We start from the raw sequence: 17,729 nt of genomic DNA, 5'->3' as shown, positions 1-17,729 counted from the left end.
CCTATTCATTTTGCAACTCATTTCATGTATGTTTCCATGGAAAACAAGAACATTTCTAAGTGACCTGACCTTTTGAACGGTAGTGTATACATATCTTTAAAAAATATATGTTCCTTACTTATTTCCCACAAACCCTACCATTCTGGACCTATATACATTTTACATCCTGCTCTCGTTGTTGACTATGAACTTTGCTCGGTTGCCCGACCATGTGACAGGCAATGTTTGTTCCCACAATCGTGACTCTGACTTGCTATCGGTTACACGGATTATTGGCCTCCCATCCTATTCTAACCCCCTCTTGCCGGTTAGGTATACATGTTACCCGATGAAATCGCTGTACAATATGATTTTGTTGCCATCTGATGCACAGTCAAATGTCATAAAACATCAACACGGCAGAGCTCTCGCTGTCCTCTGCCGTGTCCTGATTGTATTGCTGCTGATGAGATCTGGAAATTTGTAAGCCCCAATTCTGACTTGTGCTCTGATATCTGCTTCACTGATTTCCTCTCGTAAAAGCCTTAGTTTTCAGCACATTAACACTAGAAGCTTATTACCTAAAATTGATCAATTGAAAGTGTGGGTTCACAACTCCAATCCAGATGTGTTGGTCATTACTGAGACACGGTTCAGAAAGAGTGTTCTGAAAACGGATGTTAACCTTTCTGGTTATAACCTTTTTCGGTAAGACTTACCAAGGAACAACTTCAGTACTCAGTTGTCTCCAACAAGTCTGTCCCCAAACAATTTGATTTGCTGGTTTTAAGCATTAAGCTTTCAAATGACTCTTTGTTGACTGTTGCTGGATGTTATCGTCTACCATCAGCACCGACCTGTACCCTACCTGCTCTCTCCTGGTGTGTTCTGTAATGAACTTAGTTATCACGGTTTTACAGCCTGTGTTCATAATGGCTGCTCAGTTAAACAACCTGTCTTGATTTGTCATAGACGTTTCCGAAAAACTTTAATGAGCAAGCCTTCCTTCATGACCTGGCCTTTGTAAATTGGTATACAATCAGCTTGATCTGCTCTGCCCCAATAAAGATATTTAAAAACAGCTTCAGCTCCTGGTTCGACCGTAATCTGGCAGAGTTACTAAACCTCGGGAACAACATTTGGCAAAAAGCTTGGCACACAAGTACTCAGGCTGACTGGCTGTCGTTCAGGCAAATGAAGAAAAAAAGTGCACTCAGGGTATCCGGAAGGCCAAAGTTAGTTACTTTAAGGAGCAGTTCTCTTTCTGTGGGTCTAACCCCAAGAAGTTCTGGAAATTGGTGAAAGACCTGGAGAATAAACCCTCCTCCTCACAGTTGCCCATGTCCCTTAATGTTGATGTGGTTGTTACTGACAAGGAGCACATGTCCCTTAATGTTGATGTGGTTGTTACTGACAAGGAGCACATGTCCCTTAATGTTGATGTGGTTGTTACTGACAAGGAGCACATGTCCCTTAATGTTGATGTGGTTGTTACTGACAAGGAGCACATGTCCCTTAATGTTGATGTGGTTGTTACTGACAAGGAGCACATGTCCCTTAATGTTGATGTGGTTGTTACTGACAAGGAGCACATGTCCCTTAATGTTGATGTGGTTGTTACTGACAAGGAGCACATGTCCCTTAATGTTGATGTGGTTGTTACTGACAAGGGCACATGTCCCTTAATGTTGATGTGGTTGTTACTGACAAGGAGCACATGTCCCTTAATGTTGATGTGGTTGTTACTGACAAGGAGCACATGTCCCTTAATGTTGATGTGGTTGTTACTGACAAGGAGCACATGTCCCTTAATGTTGATGTGGTTGTTACTGACAAGGAGCACATGTCCCTTAATGTTGATGTGGTTGTTAATGTTGATGTGGTGACAAGGAGCACATGTCCCTTAATGTTGATGTGGTTGTTACTGACAAGGAGCACATGTCCCACATGTAATGTTGATGTGGTTGTTACTGACAAGGAGCACATGTCCCTTAATGTTGATGTGGTTGTTACTGACAAGGAGCACATGTCCCTTAATGTTGATGTGGTTGTTACTGACAAGGAGCACATGTCCCTTAATGTTGATGTGGTTGTTACTGACAAGGAGCACATGTCCCTTAATGTTGATGTGGTTGTTACTGACAAGGAGCACATGTCCCTTAATGTTGATGTGGTTGTTACTGACAAGGAGCACATGTCCCTTAATGTTGATGTGGTTGTTACTGACAAGGAGCACATGTCCCTTAATGTTGATGTGGTTGTTACTGACAAGGAGCACATGTCCCTTAATGTTGATGTGGTTGTTACTGACAAGGAGCACATGTCCCTTAATGTTGATGTGGTTGTTACTGACAAGGAGCACATGTCCCTTAATGTTGATGTGGTTGTTACTGACAAGGAGCACATGTCCCTTAATGTTGATGTGGTTGTTACTGACAAGGAGCACATGTCCCTTAATGTTGATGTGGTTGTTACTGACAAGGAGCACATGTCCCTTAATGTTGATGTGGTTGTTACTGAAAATGAGCACATGTCCCTTAATGTTGATGTGGTTGTTACTGAAAAGGAGCACATGTACCTTAATGTTGATGTGGTTGTTACTGAAAAGGAGCACATGTCCCTTAATGTTGATGTGGTTGTTACTGACAAGGAGCACATGTCCCTTAATGTTGATGTGGTTGTTACTGACAAGGAGCACATGTCCCTTAATGTTGATGTGGTTGTTACTGACAAGGAGCACATGTCCCTTAATGTTGATGTGGTTGTTACTGACAAGGAGCACATGTCCCTTAATGTTGATGTGGTTGTTACTGACAAGGAGCACATGTCCCTTAATGTTGATGTGGTTGTTACTGACAAGGAGCACATGTCCCTTAATGTTGATGTGGTTGTTACTGACAAGGAGCACATGTCCCTTAATGTTGATGTGGTTGTTACTGACAAGGAGCACATGTCCCTTAATGTTGATGTGGTTGTTACTGACAATGTCCCTTAATGTTGATGCACATGTCCCTTAATGTTGATGTGGTTGTTACTGACAAGGAGCACATGTCCCTTAATGTTGATGTGGTTGTTACTGACAAGGAGCACATGTCCCTTAATGTCCCTTAATGTTGATGTGGTTGTTACTGACAAGGAGCACATGTCCCTTAATGTTGATGTGGTTGTTACTGACAAGGAGCACATGTCCCTTAATGTTGATGTGGTTGTTACTGACAAGGAGCACATGTCCCTTAATGTTGATGTGGTTGTTACTGACAAGGAGCACATGTCCCTTAATGTTGATGTGGTTGTTACTGACAAGGAGCACATGTCCCACATTAATGTTGATGTGGTTGTTACTGACAAGGAGCACATGTCCCTTAATGTTGATGTGGTTGTTACTGACAAGGAGCACATGTCCCTTAATGTTGATGTGGTTGTTACTGACAAGGAGCACATGTCCCTTAATGTTGATGTGGTTGTTACTGACAAGGAGCACATTTAATGTTGATGTGGTTGTTACTGACAAGGAGCACATGTCCCTTAATGTTGATGTGGTTGTTACTGACAAGGAGCACATGTCCCTTAATGTTGATGTGGTTGTTACTGACAAGGAGCACATGTCCCTTAATGTTGATGTGGTTGTTACTGACAAGGAGCACATGTCCCTTAATGTTGATGTGGTTGTTACTGACAAGGAGCACATGTCCCTTAATGTTGATGTGGTTGTTACTGACAAGGAGCACATGTCCCTTAATGTTGATGTGGTTGTTACTGAAAATGAGCACATGTCCCTTAATGTTGATGTGGTTGTTACTGAAAGGAGCACATGTCCCTTAATGTTGATGTGATGTTTGTTACTGAAAGGAGCACATGTACCTTAATGTTGATGTGGTTGTTACTGACAAGGAGCACATGTCCCTTAATGTTGATGTGGTTGTTACTGACAAGGAGCACATGTCCCTTAATGTTGATGTGGTTGTTACTGACAAGGAGCACATGTCCCTTAATGTTGATGTGGTTGTTACTGACAAGGAGCACATGTCCCTTAATGTTGATGTGGTTGTTACTGACAAGGAGCACATGTCCCTTAATGTTGATGTGGTTGTTACTGACAATGAGCACATGTCCCTTAATGTTGATGTGGTTGTTACTGAAAAGGAGCACATGTACCTTAATGTTGATGTGGTTGTTACTGAAAAGGAGCACATGTACCTTAATGTTGATGTGGTTGTTACTGACAAGGAGCACGTGTCCCTTAATGTTGATGTGGTTGTTACTGACAAGGAGCACATGTCCCTTAATGTTGATGTGGTTGTTACTGACAAGGAGCACATGTCCCTTAATGTTGATGTGGTTGTTACTGACAAGGAGCACATGTCCCTTAATGTTGATGTGGTTGTTACTGACAAGGAGCACATGTCCCTTAATGTTGATGTGGTTGTTACTGACAAGGAGCACATGTCCCTTAATGTTGATGTGGTTGTTACTGACAAGGAGCACATGTCCCTTAATGTTGATGTGGTTGTTACTGACAAGGAGCACATGTCCCTTAATGTTGATGTGGTTGTTACTGACAAGGAGCACATGTACCTTAATGTTGATGTGGTTGTTACTGAAAAGGAGCACATGTACCTTAATGTTGATGTGGTTGTTACTGACAAGGAGCACATGTCCCTTAATGTTGATGTGGTTGTTACTGACAAGGAGCACATGTCCCTTAATGTTGATGTGGTTGTTACTGACAAGGAGCACATGTCCCTTAATGTTGATGTGGTTGTTACTGACAAGGAGCACATGTCCCTTAATGTTGATGTGGTTGTTACTGACAAGGAGCACATGTCCCTTAATGTTGATGTGGTTGTTACTGAAAATGAGCACATGTACCTTAATGTTGATGTGGTTGTTACTGAAAAGGAGCACATGTACCTTAATGTTGATGTGGTTGTTACTGACAAGGAGCACATGTCCCTTAATGTTGATGTGGTTGTTACTGACAAGGAGCACATGTCCCTTAATGTTGATGTGGTTGTTACTGACAAGGAGCACATGTCCCTTAATGTTGATGTGGTTGTTACTGACAAGGAGCACATGTCCCTTAATGTTGATGTGGTTGTTACTGACAAGGAGCACATGTCCCTTAATGTTGATGTGGTTGTTACTGACAAGGAGCACATGTCCCTTAATGTTGATGTGTTTGTTACTGACAATGAGCACATGTCCCTTAATGTTGATGTGGTTGTTACTGAAAAGGAGCACATGTACCTTAATGTTGATGTGGTTGTTACTGAAAAGGAGCACATGTCCCTTAATGTTGATGTGGTTGTTACTGACAAGGAGCACATGTCCCTTAATGTTGATGTGGTTGTTACTGACAAGGAGCACATGTCCCTTAATGTTGATGTGGTTGTTACTGACAAGGAGCACATGTCCCTTAATGTTGATGTGGTTGTTACTGACAAGGAGCACATGTCCCTTAATGTTGATGTGGTTGTTACTGACAAGGAGCACATGTCCCTTAATGTTGATGTGGTTGTTACTGACAAGGAGCACGTGTCCCTTAATGTTGATGTGGTTGTTACTGACAAGGAGCACGTGTCCCTTAATGTTGATGTGGTTGTTACTGACAAGGAGCACATGTCCCTTAATGTTGATGTGGTTGTTACTGACAAGGAGCACATGTCCCTTAATGTTGATGTGGTTGTTACTGACAAGGAGCACATGTCCCTTAATGTTGATGTGGTTGTTACTGACAAGGAGCACATGTCCCTTAATGTTGATGTGGTTGTTACTGAAAATGAGCACATGTACCTTAATGGTGATGTGGTTGTTACTGAAAAGGAGCACATGTACCTTAATGGTGATGTGGTTGTTACTGAAAAGGAGCACATGTACCTTAATGTTGATGTGGTTGTTACTGACAAGGAGCACATGTCCCTTAATGTTGATGTGGTTGTTACTGACAAGGAGCACATGTCCCTTAATGTTGATGTGGTTGTTACTGACAAGGAGCACATGTCCCTTAATGTTGATGTGGTTGTTACTGACAAGGAGCACATGTCCCTTAATGTTGATGTGGTTGTTACTGACAAGGAGCACATGGTTGAGCTCTTTACTCACCACTTCATTTAGTCAGAATTCCTATTTTCCACCTTGCCCGTCCAACACTTCCTCATTTCCCGGCCATACTAATACAACTAGTTCCTCCCATTTTCCCCATGCCCCACTACACAGCTTCTATCTGCAGGCACTCACTGAGTCTGAGGTGCTAAAGGAGTACGTTAAACTTGACCCCCCCCAAAAAATCTGGGTCAGATAGGGCTGTTATGATGACCATATTACTTCCACACCAGCAGTCACGAGTCAAGAAGGCAGTCGAATTCCACATGGCTTCTCCAAGCTCTGATGCTGCTGATGGTCATTAGTAACCTACCAAACTTGCTAACTGCCTGGTACTCAGCACTCTATTGTCCCTCTAATCACTCTGACATAAATGCAAATGTGATCAAAAATCTAATCAAGCACTTCATGAGAGCCCACGAGCTCATGTTGTGCAACATTTCTATAGTCTATGCAATTTCAGGAGAAAACAGAGGAGGATCCCATCAGCTTTCTATAGGCTAGACCTACTATATTTACATCTCAACTGTCCTAATATTAAGCACATTGATTCTCTTTACAACAGGAGTATCGCCTACCTGCAAGAATAGTGTGATAGGTGACAATGTTAGCCTATCACCTGTGAAGTATATATTATCACTTGTGAATGATGCCTAACTTTAAACATCAGCTAACCGATCACTGCAGCTGTACATAGCCCATCTGTAAATAGCCCAACCAATCTACCTACCTCATCCCCATATTGTTTTTATTTTATTTTTGCTCTTTTGCACACCAGTATTTCTACTTGCTCATCATCATCTGCTCATCTATCACTCCAGTGTTAATCTGCTAAACTGTAATTACTTCGCTACTATGGCCTATTTATGGCCTTACCTCCTCACACCATTTGCACACACTGTATATAGACTCTTTTTTTCTCTATTGTGTTATTGACTGTACGCTTGTTTATTCCATGTGTAACTCTGTGTTGTTGTTTGTGTCGCGCTGCTTTGCTTTATCTTGGCCAGGTCACAGTTGTAAATGAGAACTTGTTCTCAACTGGCCGACCTGGTTAAATAAAGGTGAAATAAATTTTAAAAAATTAAAAAATGCGACTTTTTCTAATTATAGTCGCACACCTCATGTAGCCTAGCCCATAGGCCTATATGTTTTGCTATGGTTTGCATCACAACTTAAGTGGCCTAATAACTTCTTAAAATGAAACACATTCATCTGCTTTACAAGGGGTGTAGAGCCTAACTGGCAGACATAAGCAGTGTGTGAGTTTCAAGTTTGGGGAAGATCATTTTCACCATATAAAATGCACCTTTATAATAAAAGCATTACAAGCAGAATCACATTGATGGTCACTTTTGATATGGAACATTCACACTTATAGCCTGCTACCATGTGCACATTGCTGCACTTATAATGTCAAGAAATAGCCTAATAGTTTATAAACATTTTAAGCTAAATGTTCTGATCTGCTATGTCAGCCTCATTGCGTAATTTTTTGGGGGGGATGCTTGTGGTTGTATTAATTTGGGATCTATCGTATCCCACAACTGTCCCAGACTATGTCTGGAAAATGTATTTCTCGCACAGAATAGGTCAATGTTTGTACTATGTGTGTTAGTAGATTGACATAGGATAGTGCTTTTGCTGTTTGTTAGGCCTACTAATCTTGTTGGCCGACAAAAAGTAACTGTTGACAGTTCTTCCAATATCTTCAATATACACTTCGGAATTGGATAAGGACGCGCGCAGTTGCATCCCCGATGTGTCTGTCTTGTAGCCTGTGAGAAAGTCACATGATGGAGAGCCATGCGAGTTAGTGATGCTTTGGAGCACGCAGCACACAGGGAGAAGGGAATTATAATTATTATATTCAGCCCAAGGGCACAATGGCCATTGGCTGAAAAAGGCATAGATTTTTTAGAGGGCATTATGGCCACACAAAGGGGATGGCGTTGGGAAATTTGAGGCATTATCAAGTGCTTGTAAAATTGTAAATGAGAGACTGATGAAGTGTGTACAGCCTGCACATAAAACAAAGCAGAGCTCATGCAACTTTTTTATATCATTAGTTGCATCATACAGCCTTAGAATGTATTAAAAATCAAAACATATAGCCCATCGTTTGAATAACTTTTTATGGCTGGGGGCAGTATTGAGTAGCTTGGATTAATAAGGTGCCCAGAGTAAATTTGGATAGACCCACAGGACGGTAGATCTCCAGGAAGAGGGTTGGACTGAAAACCCATAGGACGGTAGATCTCCAGGAAGAGGGTTGGACTGAAAACCCATAGGACGGTAGATCTCCAGGAAGAGGGTTGGACTGAAAACCCATAGGACGGTAGATCTCCAGGAAGAGGGTTGGACTGAAAACCCATAGGACGGTAGATCTCCAGGAAGAGGGTTGGACTGAAAACCCACAGGACGGTAGAGCTCCAGGAAGAGGGTTGGACTAAAAACCCATAGGACAGTAGATCTCCAGGAAGAGGGTTGGGCAGCCCTGGTGTAGACTCTTTCCTTTTTAAGGTTGCAGCTCCTATTATCGCTGAGCCTGCCTCTGCTCTCTGGGGAGTTTCCCAGTGCTTGGAAGGCAGCCAAGGCGCATCCTTTATTTCAAGTGGGAGATCAAGCTGATCCTAACTGTTGTAGGTCAATTTATATCTTGCCCTGTTATAAAACATGTTGGAAAACACTGACAATAATCAACTGACTGGCTTTCTTGATGTCTATAGTATTCTCTCTGGTATGCAATCTGGTTTCTGCTCAGGTTATGGATGTGTCTATGCAACCTTAAAGATCCAAAATTATGTCACCATTACACTTTATTCTAAGCAATGTTGTGCTGCTATTTTTATTGACTTGGCCAAAGCCTTTGATACGGTAGACCATGGCATTCCTGTGGGTCTGCTAAGGATTCTTGGTGTCTCTGAATGATTTTTGGGCAAGGTTTGCTAACTACCTCATTCAAAGAGTGCAATGTGTAAATTCAGAACATCTGCTGTCTAAGCCACTGCCTGTCACCAAGTGAGTACCCCAAGGCTCGATTCTAGGCCCCACAATTTCTCAATTTACATCAATGACATAGCTCAGGCAGTAGGAAGCTATCACCCATTCATATGCAGATAATAGTCTTATACATAGCTGGCCCCTCCCCAGATGTTGTGTTAAACGCAAAGCTTTCTTAGTGTCCAGCAAGCTTTTATCTGCCCTTAACCTTGGTCTGAACACCTCCAAAACAAAGGTAACGTGGTTTGGTAAGAAGAATTGCCCCCACCGGTGTGATTACTACCTCTGAGGGTTTAGAGCTTGAGGTAGTCACCTCATGTTTGGGAGTATGGGTACACTGTCTTTCTCTCAGCACAAACAGTGCATTTGGGAAGTATTCAGACTCCTTGACTTTTCCACATTTTGTTACGTTACAGCCTTATTCTAAAATTGATAAAATATATTTTTGTCTTCATCAATCTACACACAATACCCCATAATGACAAATCAAAAGGTGTTTTTAGACTATTTTTTTTCTTCATTTTTTTAACTAAAAAACAGAAATGTACATAAGAATTCAGACCCTTTTCTAAGATACTCGAAATTGAGCTCAGGTGCATCCTGTTTCCATTGATCATCCTTGAGATGGTTCTACAAACTTGATTGGAATCCACCTGTGGTAAATTAAATTGATTGGACATGATTTGTAAAGGCAAACACCTGTCTATACAGTGGGGCAAAAAAATTATTTAGTCAGCCACCAATTATGCAAGTTCTCCCACTTAAAAATATGAGAGGCCTGTAATTTTCATCATAGGTACACTTCAACTATGACAGACAAAATGAGAAAAAATCCATAAAATCACACTGTAGGATGTTTTATTAATTTATTGCAAATTATGGTGCAAAATAAGTATTTGGTCACCTACAAACAAGCAAGATTTCTGGCTCTCCCAGACCTGTAACTTCTTCTTTAAGAGGCTCCTCTGTCCTGCACTCGTTACCTGTATTAATGGCACCTGTTTGAACTTGTTATCAGTATAAAAGACACCTGTCCACAACCTCAAACAGTCACACTCCAAACTCCACTATGGCTAAGACCAAAGAGCTGTCAAAGGACACCAGAAACAAAATTGTAGACCTGCACCAGGCTGGGAAGACTGAATCCGCAATAGGTAAGCAGCTTGGTTTGAAGAAATCAACTATGGGAGCAATTATTAGGAAATGGAAGACATACAAGACCACGGATAATCTCCCTCGATCTGGGGCTCCACGCAAGATCTCACCCCGTGGTGTCAAAATGATCACAAGAACGGTGAGCAAAAATCCCAGAACCACACGGGGGGACCTAGTGAATGACCTGCAGAGAGCTGGGACCAAAGTAAAAAAGCCTATCATCAGTAACACACTACGCCGCAAGGGACTCAAATCCTACAGTGCCAGAAGTGTCCCCCTGCTTAAGACAGTACATGTCCAGGCCCGTCTGAAGTTTGCTAGAGAGCATTTGGATGATCCAGAAGAAGATTTGAAGAATGTCATATGGTCAGATGAAACCAAAATATAACTTTTTGGTAAAAACTCAACTCGTCGTGTTTGGAGGACAAAGAATGCTGAGTTGCATCCAAAGAACACCATACCTACTGTGAAGCATGGGGGTGGAAACATCATGCTTTGGGGTTGTTTTTCTGCAAAGGGACCAGGACGACTGATCCATGTAAAGGACAGAATGAATGGGGCCATGTATCTTGAGATTTTGAGTGAAAACCTCCTTCCATCAGCAAGGGCATTGAAGATGAAACGTGGCTGGGTCTTTCAGCATGACAATGATCCCAAACACACCGCCCGGGCAACGAAGGCGGTCCTTCAAGATCCTGTAGTAGCCTAGCCAGTCTCCAGATCTCAACCCCATAGAAAATCTTTGGAGGGAGTTGAAAGTCCGTGTTGCCCAGCAACAGCCCCAAAACATCACTGCTCTACAGCAGATCTGCATGGAGGAATGGGCAAAAATACCAGCAACAGTGTGTGAAAACCTTTTGAAGACTTACAGAACACGTTTGACCTCTGTCATTACCAACAAAGGGTATATAACAAAGTATTGAGAAACTTTTGTTATTGACCAAATACTTATTTTCCACCATAATCTGCAAATAATTTTCTCATTTTGTTTGTCATAGTTTAACTGTATATATGATGAAAATTACAGGCCTCTCTCATCTTTTTAAGTGGGAGAACTTGCACAATTGGTGGCTGACTAAATACTGTTTTTGCCCCACTGTATAAGGTCAGTTGACAGTGGATGTCAGAGCAAAAACCAAGCCATGAGGTCTAAGGAACTGTCTGCAGAAATCCAAGACAGGATTGTGTCAAGGCACAGATCTGGGAAGGGTACTAAAACAATTCTGAAGCATTGAAGGTTCCTAAGAACACGGTGGCCTCCATCAATCTCACATGGAAGAATTTAGAACAATCAAGACTCTTCCTAGAGCTGAGCAATCAGAGGAGAAGGGCCTTGGTCAGGTGGGTGACCAAGAACCCGATGGTCAGTCTGACAGAGCCCCAGAGTTCCTCTGTAGAGATGGGAGAACCTTCCAGAAGGATCTCTGCAGCACTCCACCAATCAAGCCTTTATGGTTGAATGGCCAGACGGAAGCCACTCCTCAGTAAAAGGCACATGACAGCCCACTTGGAGTTTGCCAAAAGGCACCTAAACAACTCTTAGAACATGAGAAACAAGATTCTCTGGTCTGATGAAACCAAGATTGAACACTTTGGCCTGAATGCTGGAGGAAACCTGGCACCATCCCTAAGGTGAAGCATGGTAATTGTAGCATCATGCTGTGAGGATGTTTTTCAGCGGCAGGGACTGGGAGACTCGTCATGATTGAGGGAAAGATGAACGGAGCAAAGTACAGAGAGATCCTTATTGAAAATCAACAGGATAACAACCATAAGCACACAGCCAAGACAACGCAGGAGTGGCTTCGGGTTCAAGTCTCCCCATCCAACCTGACAGAGCTTGAGACAATCTACAGAGAAGAATGGGAGAATCTCCCTAAATACAGGTGTGCCAGGCTTATAGCGTTATGCCCAATAAAACTCAAGGTTGTAATCACTGCCAAAGGTGCTTCAACAAAGTACTGAGTAAATGGTCTGAATACTTACGTAAATGTGATATCAGTTTTTTGTAATCAATACATTAGCAAAAATGTCTAAAATCTGTTTTCCCGAAAGCACTGTATCCAAGCTGCAGGTTAATGTTGTCTCTAGACTTGGTTTCCTCAATCATAATCACTCCTCTCTCACCCCAGCTGCCAAACTAACCCTGATTCAGATGACCATCCTACCCATGCTAGACGTAATTTATAGATTGGCAGGTAAGGGTGCTCTCGAGCGGCTAGATGTTCTTTACCATTCGGCCATCAGATTTGCCACCAATGCTCCTTATAGGACACATCACTGCACTCTATACTCCTCTGTAAACTGGACATCTCTGTATACCTGTCACAAGACCCACTGGTTAATGCTTATTTATAAAACCCTCTTAGGCCTCACTCCCCCCTATCTGAGATATCTACTGCAGCCCTCATCCTCCACATACAACACCTGTTCTGCCAGTCACATTAAAGGTCCCCAAAGCACACACATCCCTGGGTCGCTCCTCTTTTCAGTTCACTGCGGCTAGCGACTGGAATGAGCTTAAAAAAACACTCAAACTGGACAGTTTTATCTCCATCTCTCCATTCAAGACTCAATCATGGACACTCTTACTGACAGTTGTGGCTGTGTCACGTCATGTATTGCTGCCTCTACCTTTTTGTCCTTTGTGCTGTTGTCTGTGCCAACAATGGTTGTTGGTATGTTGTGATGCTACCATGCTCTGTTGTCATGTTGTGCTGCTACCATGCTGTGTTGTCATGTTGTGCTGCTACCATGCTGTGTTGCTACCATGCTGTGTTGTTGTGCTGCTACCATGCTGTGTTGTCATGTTGTGCTGCTACCATGCTGTGTTGTCATGTTGTGCTGCTACCATGCTGTGTTGCTACCATGCTGTGTTGTTGTGTTGCTACCATGCTGTGTTGTCATGTTGTGTTGCTACCAAGTTGGGTTGTCATGTTGTGTTGTCATGTTGTGTTGTCATGTTGTGTTGCTACCATGCTCTGTTGTCATGTTGTGTTGCTACCATGCTGTGTTGTTGTGTTGCTACCATGCTGTGTTGTCATGTTGTGCTGCTACCAAGTTGGGTTGTCATGTTGTTTGTTGCTACCATGTTGTGTTGTCATGTTGTGTTGTCAGATTGTGTTGCTACCATGTTGTGTTGTTGTCTTAGAGCTCTCGTTACGTAATGTTCTGGTGTCTCCTACTGTCTTCTACTTTATTTAGTTTTATCCCAGCCCCCATTCCCGCAGGCGATCTTTTGCCTCTTGGTAGGCCAACATTGTAAATACGAATTTGCTCTTGACTTGCTCTGGTCCTTCTGTAGCACAGTTGGTAGAGCATGGCGCTTGTAACGCCAGGGTAGTGGGTTCGATTCCCGGGACCACCCATACGTAGAATGTATGCACACATGACTGACTGTAAGTCGCTTTGGATAAAAGCGTCTGCTAAGTGGCATATATATATATACTTACCTAGTTAAATAAAGGTTATATCAAAATCTAAATCAAAAGAGGAGTGATTCAGCTCAGTGCCCTAGTGTGTTTGTGTGTGTGAGAAACTGGACTTTGAGTTGATGGACACTTTTGAGGTTCGACAAAGAGCTTTGTCGGTGTTGCCAAATTTGTTCTTGCTGTTGGTACTTAAATAATACACTAAGAATATAATTTGAAATTGGTTAACCAGAGGTATCTTACCAAAAAAAATGCTCCTGGGTACACATCTATGCACAGATGGAAATTCCGAACAATACCCCCACCCTCTTCCTCTTCTCCATCCCAAAGTCAAAATACTGCCCATGCAAACCCCTCCCTTACGCCCGCCACAGCTATCGATTAAACCAAGACAGGAGTGTGAGAAACGGAGAATGGGAGAATTCACATTTCTCCCTGGTTTTATCAATACCCCAAACACCATCCATCTCTTTCCTTCTGTTTCCACGCAGATGCATTGTTTTGTTTTAGATTTTGATTAATCTCCAACGTATGTTAGGCTACTTAAAAAAACAGTATTCATTGTAGAACAATATCAAACGGTTATACTGCTATGTGTGAATCTGCTATTGTTTACATTTGGTCTCTCTCTCTATATATGCCTCACGCGACGTTAACGGTAAACTAAATGTGGGTCAGTCGGTATACTGAACTCGAGCCAAATCCACACGCGCAAAATAGTCTAGGGTGAGCGAGCTCAACACCGTCAGAATTTAACGGCTTCCCTCATGACCACGGTTCCTAATGTAATCTACATGACTGTCTATAAACCTATTTTCATTTTACCTTTATTAAACTAGGTAAGTCAGTTAAGAAGAAATTCTTATTTACAAGTTATTCTATTATCAACTTAGCGTTTATAACGAGCCTCTTTCATCTTTAAACTACTCCATATAGCCGCTTCAACTGCGTAAAAATAGGATTCATGCACGATCTGCAACTGCATAACGGTACGCATTGAAAACACCCTGGCTCATATTGGTCCTCTGCCAGGCTAGAGCATCTCATCTCCCGCTCCTCACTGTGTGACAAGATGGAAGAGGATGAGGGAGGGAAACTAAAACACTGTAAAGCGGGATGACTTTGCACTTACCAAAATACAATCCCCGGTAACGTCAACAACGGCACTTATATCCACGTCTTCCTTTGGCAGCTTTCAGCAGTCCGCAGTGTGCTCAGAACGGAGCTACTCTCTCACCGTTCCCTGCAGGTGGTCAGGGGGTGGACGGACCATTCGCTGGATGCTGACCGGGAGAGGGAGAGGCATAGGCGGGGAGAGGAGGAAGCGGCGAAGCGGTGTTAGACTACAAAGCAATAGACTGGAGCGATGCACAGCAACGGGAGGCAAGAGCGCTGGAGAGGCAGGCAAGGCAGCTCGCCCGGTCTGTAGCTAATACACACGCACACGCGCAAACACACACACACACACGCAAACACACACACACACACACACACACACACACACACACACACACACACACACACACACACACACACACACACACACACACACACACACACACACACACGCAAACACACACAGGCGTCCAGGTTGAGAGGCTCACATGTATAAAGAGCGCCATCTTCAGGCTTTGAGAGAAGCATCGCTTCCAGAACTACAAACAATTGACAGAAATAGTTAAATGATTATTGTGTAAAAATGCAGAAAGTTAAAGATGTTAAAAGAGGAAATTAAAGAGGACTTGCCTAGTTAATAAATTGAGACAATGCTGAAACATGAATCCATTGCTAACTCAGTGCCACTTTTTCATTAGTATGCAGCTTGAAGGTTTTGAGGCCATGACTATTTTCATGAATGTGTCAAGAGATATAGTATTAAAAAACTTGAGTGTCTCTCTTGATCCTAGGTCCTGGCAGTGTTGTGCAGACTCAGGAGAACTGAGCTTTGGAGAAATACGCAGATTTAAAGAGGAGTCCGTCATTTACTTTCTAATGAACATGATCTTTTCGTCAAAGATGTTCATGAATGTATCACTGCTGACGTGAGAGCCATCCTCTCTTTAGGAATGCTGCTTTTTAGTTAGCTTTGTGACACTATCAAAAATACATTTTGGATTGTTCTTATTCTCCTCAATTAAGTTGGAAAAATAGGATGATCGAGCAGCAGAAGAGCTCCGGTACTGTCTTTCCAAGCTTGTCGGAAGACTTCCAGTTTAGTGTAGCTCCATTTCCGTTCCAATTTTCTGGAAGCTTGCATCGGGTATTTTCTGTATACCAGGGACCTAGTTTCTTATGACAATTTTTTTTTCGTTTTTAGGGGTTCGACTGCATCTAGGGTATTGAGCAAGGTTACATTGAGTTCCTCAGTCGGTGGTTAACTGATTTTTGTACTCTGATGTCCTTGGGTAGGTGGAAGGAGTCTGGAAGGTCATCTAGGAATCTTTGGGTTGTCTGAGAATTTATAGCACAGCTTTTGATTATCCTTGGTTGGGGTCTGAGCGGAATATTTGTTGTGATTGCAAACGTAATAAAATGGTGGTCCAGGATTATGAGGAAAAACATTAAGATCCACAACATTTATTCAACGGGACAAAACTAAGTCCAGAATATGACGGTCAGTGAGTAGGTCCGGGGACATGTTGGACAAAATCCACTGAGTCGATGATGGCTCTGAAAGCCTTTTGGAGTGGGTCTGTGGACTTTTAAATGTGAATATTAAAGTCACCAAAATGTTGAACATTATCTGCTATGACTACAAGGTCCAATAGGAATTCAGGGAACTCAGTGAGGAACTCTGTATGTGGCCCAGGAGGCCTGTAAACAGTAGCTATAAAAAGTGATTGAGTAGACTGCATAGATTTCATGACTAGAAGCTCAAAAGACGAAAACTCAACCGTTTTTTGTGTAAATTGAAATTTGCTATTGTAAATGTTAACAACACCTCCGCTTTTGCGGGATGCGCGGAGGATATGGTCACTAGTGTAACCAGGAGGATAGGCATCATATAACACAGTAAATTCATCAGGCTTAAGCCATGTTTCAGTCAGGCCAATCATATCAAGATTATGATCAGTAATTAGCTCATTGACTATAACTGCCTTGGAAGTGAGGGATCTAACATTAAGTAGCCCTATTTTGAGATGTGAGATATCACAATCTCTTTCAATAATGACAGGAATGGAGGAGGTATTTATTCCAGTGAGATTGCTAAGGCGAACACCGCCATGTTTAGTTTTGCCCAACCTAGATCGAGGCACAGATAATGGGGATAGCTGAGCTGACTACACTGACTGTGCTAGTGACAGACTCCACTAAGCTGGCATGCTGGCTAACAGCATGCTTCCCTGCACTCAACATATGCGAAAGTATTCGGCCCCCTTGAACTTTGCGAGCTTTTGCCTCATTTCAGGCTTCAAACATAAAGATATAAAACTGTATTTTTTTTGTGAAGAATCAACAACAAGTGGGACACAATCATGAAGTGGAATGACATTTATTGGATATTTCAAACTTTTTTAACAAATAAAAAACTGAAAAATTGGGCGCGCAAAATGATTCAGACCCCTTAAGTTAATACTTTGTAGCGCCACCTTTTGCTGCGATTACAGCTGTAAGTCGCTTGGGGTATGTCTCTATCAGTTTTGCACATCGAGAGACTGACACTTTTTCCCATTCCTCCTTGCAAAACAGCTCGAGCTCAGTGAGGTTGGATGGAGAGCATTTGTGAACAGCAGTTTTCAGTTCTTTCCACAGATTCTCGATTGGATTCAGGTCTGGACTTTGACTTGGCCATTCTAACACCTGGATATGTTTATTTTTGAACCATTCCATTGTAGATTTTGCTTTATGTTTTGGATCATTGTCTTGTTGGAAGACAAATCTCCGTCCCAGTCTCGGGTCTTTTGCAGACTCCATCTGCAGTTCATCCAGAGTGATCATGGGCCTCTTGGCTGCATCTCTGATCAGTTTTCTCCTTGTATGAGCTGAAAGTTTAGAGGGACGGCCAGGTCTTGGTAGATTTGCAGTGGTCTGATACTCCTTCCATTTCAATATTATCGC

At 42.4% G+C, this 17,729-nt stretch overlaps 1 protein-coding gene across 1 annotated transcript in view; it reads right to left on the bottom strand.

The window, feature by feature from the left end:
- LOC127916474 (catenin delta-2-like) overlaps positions 1 to 15,195 on the bottom strand; it is a 660,130-nt gene extending 644,935 nt beyond the window's left edge. Inside the window, exon 1 of the mRNA XM_052498259.1 lies at positions 14,803 to 15,195. The gene's annotated coding sequence lies outside the window, so the exon portion shown is untranslated. The remainder of the gene's footprint in view (positions 1 to 14,802) is intronic.
- Positions 15,196 to 17,729: the final 2,534 nt, after the last annotated feature.

Source organism: Oncorhynchus keta, chromosome 4 (genome assembly GCF_023373465.1).
Source record: "Oncorhynchus keta strain PuntledgeMale-10-30-2019 chromosome 4, Oket_V2, whole genome shotgun sequence".
Lineage (NCBI taxonomy): Eukaryota > Metazoa > Chordata > Actinopteri > Salmoniformes > Salmonidae > Oncorhynchus > Oncorhynchus keta.
The sequence above is the reverse complement of the archived record's forward strand: the minus strand, read 5'-3'. Positions and strand labels throughout refer to the sequence as shown.